Source organism: Macaca nemestrina, chromosome X (assembly GCF_043159975.1).
Source record: "Macaca nemestrina isolate mMacNem1 chromosome X, mMacNem.hap1, whole genome shotgun sequence".
Taxonomy (NCBI): Eukaryota; Metazoa; Chordata; class Mammalia; order Primates; family Cercopithecidae; genus Macaca; species Macaca nemestrina.
In genome coordinates, this window is record NC_092145.1 from 66583126 (window position 1) to 66592931 (window position 9806).

Sequence of the window (9806 nt, forward strand, 5' to 3'; positions counted from 1 at the left end):
AATCCCAGGCTCCCTAAGTCTTTGGATCCCTTCCTCTACATTAAACCAAGGGAAACCAGGCATTTCCAATTGGCTTACAGTGGGCCATCTTTTGATCCCTATTTCAGCTAAACAAGCAAATACTCTGTTAGAACCATTTTTTAACTCCCCAAGATGCAATATTAAATGTAGAACCCCTACTTAGTGGGCTCATATCAACAAATTCAGCCTGATCCAACTTTCTGTTTCTTCCACCATTATCCCACATCCTTAATATTCATTCCCATGCTTGTTCTCCAGATTCCTGCTTACATAAATTAGAAAAGCACTTATTTTGGAGTGTAGCACACCTCCTTGTGTGTCACTCTGAACCTTACCTCTAGGGGTCTGCTGGGACTTTAGTCTAGTTATAGGTCTAGGAGGCAACAGGGATGTTGAGGGTATATCCTGAGGAGAATCAGTATTGTTTTTCCTGGCAACTCATTCAGGGGAGGCCATCACTGTTGCCTCAGGCAATACAGGGTTAATCTTTTCAGACAAAGGTGGAAAGGCTGAAGGCAGCATGGGTGGGGAGGGTGGTTGCCACCACTGGGGGTGGGGAGGGTGTTTCCTCTGGCAAAAAAGGCTCATTAGAGTTTACAAGCTCTGTCCTGGAGCGGTGGCTCATACCTGTAATCCCAGCACTTTGAGAGGCTGAGAAGGGTGGATCACCTGAGGTCAGGAGTTCGAGACCAGCCTGGCCAACATGGCAAAACCTCTTCTCTACTAAAACTACAAAAATTAGCCAGACATGGTGGCAGGTGCCAGTAATCCCAACTACTCAGGAGGGTGAGGCAGGGAGAATTGCTTGAACCTGGGAGGTGGCTGTTGCAGTGAGCCTAGATGGCACCACTGCACTCCAGCCTGGATGACAGAGCAAGATTCTGTCTGAAAAAAAAAAAAAAAAAAAAGGATTTACAAGCTTAGTGTCCCCAGCTTCATCAGGATCCGCCCACACATCTCCATTCCAAGTTGTAGTGTCCCATTCTTTTCCAATCAATGCCCTCACTTTAACATTAGACACCTGGTGAGACTGAGCGTGCGCAATTTGTTGCAGGTCAGCCATTCTTCATGATAAGAACTTTTGTCTGATTTTCTGCAATTTTAGCCCTTTGTCTGCAGGAGATAAGACTCTCACTCAGAGCAATCTTAGAAGACTTGAGGCTCAGTATGTGCTTCTGGAGCCAGTAGTTAGAATCCCTGAGCTCATCCTTTTCTTTTGTCACCTTGTCCAGCGAACTTAGCAGCAACCAACCAACTTCATTATATTCCTTGGTTCTCCACTTATGGTCAAAAGTATTATGTATAGAGTCACGAAACTCCTTGCCTTTCATAAGCAGTGAATCAGGACATCAAATGTATTTATTTTGTATAATTCTCTAAACAGTTCTCACTAAGGACTATCAGTGCTCTGCATACTATTAGAAGTAGAGTCCTTAGCATTTTCGGGTCTAATCATATTAAGCAGCCAACTCCAGAAACCCCAAAACCAACTAAAGAAATCCATCCTTAAAATTCTTTCCTCTAGAACCACTCTTGGTACCAAAATCTGTACTAGTCATGGTTCCCTGGAGGGAGAGAACTAATAGGATAGATGTATATATGAAAGAGAATTTATTAAGGAGTATTGACTCACACAATTACCAGGTGAAGTCCCACAATAGGCTGTCTGCAAGCTAAGGAGCAAGGAAGCCAGTGTGAGTTCCAAAGCCTCAAAAGTAGGGAAGCCAACAGTGTGGCCTTCAGTCTGTGGCTGAAGGCCTGAGAGCCCTTGGCAAACCACTACTGTACGTCCAAGAGTCCAAAACCTGAAGAACATGGAGTCTGATGTTCAGGGGCAGGAAGCATCCAGTACAGGAGAAAGATGAAGAAAGCCAGGTGACTCAGCAGGTCTGCTCTTTTATCTTTTCCTGCCTGTTTTATTCTAGCCACGCTGGCAGCTGATTAGATGGTGCCCACCCAGATTGAGGGTGTGTCTGCCTCTCTCAGCCCACTAAGTCAAAGGTTAATCTCCTTTGGCAACAAACTCACAGACACACCCAGGAATGATCATTTGCATCCTTCAATCCAATCAAGTTGACAATATTAACTATCACAGCTATCCTTCTAGAAGTCTCTACCTACCTTGTAGCCTTCATGTTATAAGGAAACACAGACCATTTGGAGAGGCCATATGTAGGTGCTCTAGTCAAAAGCCCTCACTGAGATTCTAGCTGACAGCATCAACTGCTGGTAATGTGAATAAGGTATCTTGAACATCTATCTCAGTCAAGCCTTGGGATGACTACAGCTTCAAGTTGACATCTACCTCAACGGCAGAATCAATCCCACATGATAATTGCTTAGGCAAACCCTTGTCAAGTTTCTGACACATAAAACTCGCAAGCAAAATAGAATGGTTTGTGTAAGCTACTTAGTTTTTTTTCCCCACAATTTGTTACCTAGTGATAATAATTGAAAACAAGCTAAGAAATCAACGGATAAGAGGCATGCTTTCCTGTCTTCCAGTACTACTTCCTCTACGGCCATGTGAGCAGAACAAGTGGAATAGAAAGAGAAAGAGATCTTCAGTTTACCCTCTCCTATTGGCTGGATGAAATATTCCTATAGAAGGAAGATCTACACCTCAGTCAAAAGTGTGCTTTAAAGGATGCGGCTTATGAGCTATTAAACTGATGGAAAAATGGGGTATACATATGCTAGTGCCTTCAGTAATCCAAACATGTGCTATCATCGAGTGTTTGCCGTGTGTTTAACGCTCTGATAGGCACTTTGGGAAATATAAATAAAGAATATAAAAGATGTATTTTTCTTCAAGGAGTTTACAAACTTCTCAGCACTATATATTTTTTGCCACTTGATTTAAGCAGTGCATTTGAAAGATGTTACAGTACTGGAATTCCATAATCACAATTTAGTTTAACATCCAAGCCTCTGCCCATGTCACCAAGTTCATAGCCTCTCACTCACTGTCTATTCCAGCGAAACTGGCCTTCTTGCCGTTCCTCAAACAAGACAAGTATTCTTTTTTTCTTTTCCTTTCAATCTAAATATCCTTCTTTCTCTAAGCTGCCTTGCCCTTAGTATAGACTTCTGTTTTATTACTAGCACACTATGTGCTAATTGTTTGAGTGTATGTGTGTCTTATCACTACAGTGGTGCTGTATATTACAATTTTATTTGATCCATTATCTTATGGCCACACAAAATGCCCAATACGTTAACAATGATTGTTTCTGGAACAGAAGTATTCATTCATACATTCCTCCAACCGTTATATACTAGGAATTAACTATGTGTCAGCATTATTTGGGGTGTTGAGAATACAATAATAAAGAAGATAGATACATTCCTTGTGCTCAGAGAGCTTACATTCTATTAGGAATACACACAATCACTTTCAAATCACTTTCAAATAGTAGTAAGTGCTAAGAAGACAATGGGATATGACGGCGAGGGATGGGAGGCAGCTTTAGATAGAGTAGTCAGAAAGCCATCTCTGAGGTGGCATTTGAGCAATGATAAAAATGATGATAGCCATCAATGCTAACATTTGAGGGAAGTACATTCTCGGTAAAAGGAATAACAAGTATTAAGTGTTTTTTGAGGCACAACCAAAAAAAAGTTAGTTTGACCAAAGCAATGTATGCAAGGGGGAGTGAAAGGTAATAAAGTTGGAGAGAGAACAAAGCCTCAAATTAAGTAAGCCATTGTAGAAATTTAAAATTTTTCCTGAGTGGTATAGGAGGCCACTGGAGGGGTATTTAGCAGAGGAAAGAATCAATATAATTTTTACTTTATAACGATCACTGCACGCTGTGTGTGGAATGCCTTGCATTGGTGTGAGAGTGAAACAGGGAACAAATTGAGAAGCTATTTGCTATTGTACTGGTCTACGCTAAAGCAGATGTTACTTTACATGGATGAATGGATGAATAAGTAAATGAATGAATAAATAAACAAATTAACAATAAAATGAATAGATTAAAAAGAAGTTGATAAGTAAATTAATGAAGAAACAAATGAGAGAAAGAAAACAACGAAGGAGGAACAAGAGAAAAGAAGAGAAACACATAACTGATGATATGCAGTCCCTTTAAACTTGTTTGTCATTCTTAGTGATTCAAAACAAGCAAAACTCCCAATCACTGCCAGCTGCGGCTTTAGTTGATGCTTTAATGAAACATTGAATATAACAACAGCGCTGGAATAAAAACAGTTTCATGCACTTTCTTTTTGTCATTCGCTGGCATTTTCCCTAAACAATTCTGTCACTAAGAAATATGTTTATCATTTCTCTACAGTATAAAGCAATCCCAATAACACCATAATTATTAAAATAGAAAATTGTTATGCCATTTTAATGTTTTTTTGTTCAAAATTACCTGAAAAAATGTTTAAAAATTTTTTAAAAAGAACTTTAATACCTCATTTTTTTTTTTTTTGGACAGAGTTTTGCTATTGTTGCCCAGGCTGGAGTGCAATGGTGCAAATCTGGCTCACTGCAGCCTCCGCCTCCCGGGTTCAAGTGATTCTCCTGCCTCAGCCTCCCGAGTAGCTGAGATTATGGGCATGCGCCACCACGCCTGGCTAATTTTGTATTTTTAGTAGAGACGGGGTTTCTCTATGTTGGCCAGGCTGGTCTGGAACTCCCGACCTCAGGTGATCCGCCCGCCTCTGCCTTCCAAAGTGCTAGGATTACAGGCATGAGCCACCATGCCCAGTCTTAATACCACATCTTAATGTGTAGTTCTTTTTTACCCCTTCAACCCTTGGCTACAAAATCAAATTATATTCACAGATTCACAAATGTCTTTATGAATGCTCTAACCTTAAAGCACATCATGAAAAACATGCATAGAAAACTTGAATTTAGTTTTAACCAAGAGGGAATGTATAGTAATATGTACCATTTGTCTGTCTTACAGTTTTCAATACAGTTAGCATAGATTTCCCTGTCAAAGGAAATTGTTTTTGGTCCATCAGCCAGGAATGTGTAAAGGGAACTGGCTATCATTTGTGCATCTGCTATGTTCAGTGTCTCTAAGGTGCAGTTTATTTGGCAGGACATCTTCTAAAAACAGCATGGTGCTCATCGTGGCTGCCAACCCGAGGAACCTAACTAACCCGAGGAACCTACTGAACACAAAGGGGTTTCTAATCTCCTTATTTTGCTCCTATGTAAATTAATTAGTAAACATTTGGCTTTCATAAAGCCAAGAAAAAGAATTATACAGTGTCAAAGTAGAATTAATTACTATTTGACTTTTTTAAGGCTCATTTTGAAAAACAAAAGAAAAGGAGAATAAACCAAAAACAAATAAAATGGCTCTCTATAGAAACAAGGTATTGTGAATAGTAAATGTAAAAGATAAGGCAAAGAGCAAGACATTCCTGAACATAATTGTTTTGTTTTCTGAACTATGCATGCGTTACATTTGATCAAAAAACAGATTTGCATAAAAAGCCATAAACATTCTAAAATTGAAAAAATTAAAAATAAGGTAATTTAACTCTATACCAAATCAGTAACATTATCATACAGACAAAATTACTTCATCAGGCTTTTGAACACAATACACTGAGTATACATTGTTAACACTACTTTTACACTTAATTCACTATTTTCATGTTTATATAGATATGGTAAATTTGAATCTATTTTATGTATGATATAGAAGAAACAAATGTGGTGTTTTTAAAACATGGTCATAATTACTTTGCTATTCCTCTCTTCAAGAAATGAAGTTTAATTCCCTTCCCCATGAGTGTGGGCTGGATTTAGTGGCTTGCTTCTAATAAATGGAATTTGGTGGATGTGAACAGAGTGCCATTTCTGAGACTTGGTCTTAAAAGGCATTGTGGCTCCTCATTGTTCTTTCTCTTCAATCACTCTTTAAGGGTGCATAAGCAAAACATGTCATGGCTTAGGAATAATTACGCAGAGGTCAATTTGGTAAGAAAATGAGGATTTATGCCAGCAGCCAGTGAGAAACTGAGGTCTGAGACTCATCTTGGAGGTATATACTCTAGCCCCGGTGCCCAGTTAAGCCTTCAGCCCTAGCCAACAATTTGCAACCTCCTGAGAGATTCTGAACCACAAATGCCCAGCTAAGCTGCTCTTAAATTTCTGATCCGTAGAAGCAATGTGCCCTAAGTGTTTGTTGCCTAAAGCTGCTAAGTTTTGGTGTAATTTATTATGTGGCAATCAGTAACTAATTTGTAAATAATTAAAATATATATTCATACACCTATACATAGATATAATAAGAGATGCTATGGTTTGAATGTTTGCTCCCCCTCCAAAATTTATGTGGAAACTTAATCCACAGTGGAACAGTTTAAAGAGGTGGAGCCTTTAGCAGGTGATTGGATGATAAGAACTTCACCCTTGTAAATAAGGTTCAGGTCTTTATGAAATAAGTTTTACACAGTGTTCTGCCCTTTTGCCCTTCCTTCCCTTTTTCCAAGTGAGAATACAGTTTGCACCCTATGGGGAATGCAACGACAAGGCTCCGTCTTGAAAGCAGAGATTGGGCTCTCACCAGATATCAAACCTGCCAGCCCCTTGATTTTTGACTTTCTAGCCTCCTGAAATGTGAAAAAATAGATTCCTTTTGTTTATAAGCTAGTCAGTTTCATGTATTTTGTTATAGCAACACAAAAAGACTAAGGCAGAAATTGGGACCAGAAGTGGAATGTTGCTGTAACAAATATCTGTAAACGTGAAAACATCTATGGAACTGGGTAATTGGTAAAGGCTGGAACAGTTTTGAAGCGCATGCTGAAAAAAGCCTAGATGGCATGAATGAATCATTGAGGTCAATTCTGGTGAAGGCTCAGAAGAAGAAAGTTGTAGAAGGAGCCTCTGTCTTCTTAGAGATTATCTAAGTGACCGTGATCAGAGCGCTGACAGAAATATGGGCACTAAAGTCCCTTTTGATGAGGTCTTACATGGGAGTGAGAAATATCTTATTAGAAACTGGAAGGAAGGCCATACTTGTTACAAGGTGGCAAAGAACTCAGCTGAAGTATGTCCATGTCCTAGTGCTTTGTGGAAGGCAGAATTTAAGAGTGATAAACTGGGATATTTGGCAGAAGAAATCTCTAAGCAAAGTGTTCAGAGTCCCGCATGGCTCCTCTTGACTGTTTATAGTAAAATATGAGAAGAGAGGAGTAAATTAAAGATGGAAATTACATTCAAAAAGAAAGCAGAACTTAAAGATTTAAAAACATTCTTAGCCTGGACATGTAAAAAAAGTATAAAATAAAAATATATATCTGGGAGACTATACCAAGGGTATGGCCAAGTGAATATTTGATAAGGAGATAAATGTGAATACAAGGAAGTGAGATGTTATTCCTCAAGACAATGGAAGAATGTATTAGTTCATTCTCATGCTACTAATAAAGACATATCTAAGACTGGGTAATTTAAAAAAGAAGAAGAGGTTTAATGGAGTCACAGTTCCACATGGTTGAGGAGGCCTCACATTCATGGTGGAAAGTGAAGGAGGAACAAAGGCACATCTTACATGGTGGCAGGCAAGAGAGTGTGTGCAGGGGAACTGCCCTTTACAAAACCATCAGATCTTGTGAGACTTACACTGTCATGAGAACAGCACAGGAAAAACCCATCCCCATGATTCAATTACTTCTAACTGGGTCCCTCCAACAATAAGTGGGGATTATGGGAGCTATAATTCAAGAGGAGATTTGGGTGGGGACACAGCCAAAACATATCAAATAATGACCCAGAAGGCCATTTTTGGTGCCACCATTCACATCACAGGCTCAGAGTACCAGGACACTGAGGGCAGAACAGTTTTAAGAAAAATGCGCAGGGTGACCATGAAACCTTGAGGCTCACTCTTAAACACGGCCTCAAGTCTCTGCTCCCTGCATTGCAGTGCAGTGATTTTTAGCCACCCCAACTGTGGCCAAAGTGGGCCCATGTACAGCTCAGTCTGTTGCTCTAAAAGGCACAAGCCATAAACCATGGCAGCTTCCATGTGTTGCTAAATCTGAAGGTGCACAGAGCTGTGGAGGCATGGCTACTCCCTCTGAATTTCAAAGGATGCCTCCAAGAGCCTTGGGGCTCAGACAGAGAAATGCTGCAAAAGTAGGGCCATCACAGAGAATCCTCGGTGGGGCAATGCCTAGTGGACTCACAGCTTAGGAACCATCCCCAAGATCCATAGAACTGTAGATCCACCAGTATGCAACTCCAGCCTGGGAGAATTACAGGACATGGGCAGTAAGTCATGAGAGCTGCATAGCCCTCACTGAGCAAAGCCACGGGTGTGGGGTCCTCTGAAGCCCTGGGGACCCAACCACTGCCACAGTGCATCTGGAAGGTGAGCCTGGGAGTCAGAAATAATTATTTTAAAGCCTCTAGATTTGAAATCGTTTGTCTTACCAGGTTTTGGACTTACTTGGAACCTATTATTCCTTTCTTTGTTCCTATTGCTTCCTTTTAGAATGGAAATGGCTGTCCTATGCTTGTCCCAACATTGTATTTCAGAAGCACATAACCTCTTTGATTTCATATGCTCACAGCTGGAGAGTAATTTTCCTTAGAATGAATGACACATTGAGTCTCACTCATATTTGAATGGATAATAATTAGATGAGACTTTGGATTTATACTTTAAAATTTATGTTAAAACAAGTTAAGAATCTTAAGGCTATTGAGATGGAATAAATATGTTTTGTATATGAGAAAAACATGCATTTGGGTAGGGGCATAGGGACAGAATACTATCATTTGAATATTTCGTTACCTTCCAAAATTTATGTTGAAACTTAATTCTCAATGCAACAATATTAAGAGATAGGGCTTTTAAAAGGTGGTTAAGTTATGAGGGCTCCCCCTTGTGAATGGGATTAACACTGTATTGTATCTTTGTTAGTGGTGCTCATTTTTATTGCTTTGTTAAGGTAAATTAAGAGAAAAGCCCCCAAAATTCAAATTGAATTGAAAATATTAATATAAAGTCATTATTAGTGTTTGAATTTGAATTGCACAAAAAGCTTTATTTGAAAGATGGGGACAACCAAATGGCTTATCTCTAAGTTCCTAGAGGCATCGGCATCAGGCTCACGGCAACTGGGTGTCCTGTGGACAGGAGATACCCAAGGTTGGGGACCCCAAGCCAGAAGTCAGATCACACAATCTGCTGCATTGGGACAGGGCATCTGGGCCAGGGGCCACAGTGCCTGTCAGAGCCTGGGTTTTACCCATGACATTGAGACAGTGGGTGGTGAGCTAAGGCTACTGGTGGCTCTAGGTGCTGAATTTCATCCACAGACACAAACAAAGCCAAGGGTTATTTACAACCAACACTGGACATGTTTAAATACACTGAAAGATCTAAAAAAAATCAAGTGATGATGGTCCACTAGCAGTGAGCTCAGCTAGCACCTAGCATATTTCTAAATATTATTTCTCACTCAAAAGAAGAGGGCTTGTAACAACAGTAAATTCTTCCATATTCTAAAATATCTAATCATGGCAGTAGCCAAGAAAGTACTCGAAGACTAAAAGTGTTAAGTCAAAATGACAAAGAAACTGTCTTAAACGGACTCCAAATTTGAAAAAAGAAAGCATCAGAAAGAATAGTTATTATTTTTGCCTTTAAAATACTAAATAAAGATTCATAATTTCATAATGATAGTCAATGACACAGAGAGATAATTTTGCCACCATTGAAGGTAACTATTAGATATCAATGTATTACTCTGAAATCCAGAAAGGGAAAATGCATTTACTCTGCCAAAGTTCTTCA

General features: G+C 39.6%; 1 non-coding gene across 1 annotated transcript; it reads right to left on the reverse strand.

Annotated features, from left to right (window-relative positions):
• Positions 1 to 9235: 9235 nt before the first annotated feature.
• On the reverse strand, positions 9236 to 9362 carry LOC112427768 (small nucleolar RNA ACA64). The gene has a single exon (XR_003019495.1). It is a non-coding gene; the product is annotated as a small nucleolar RNA ACA64 (small nucleolar RNA).
• Between the last annotated feature and the right edge of the window lie 444 nt (positions 9363 to 9806).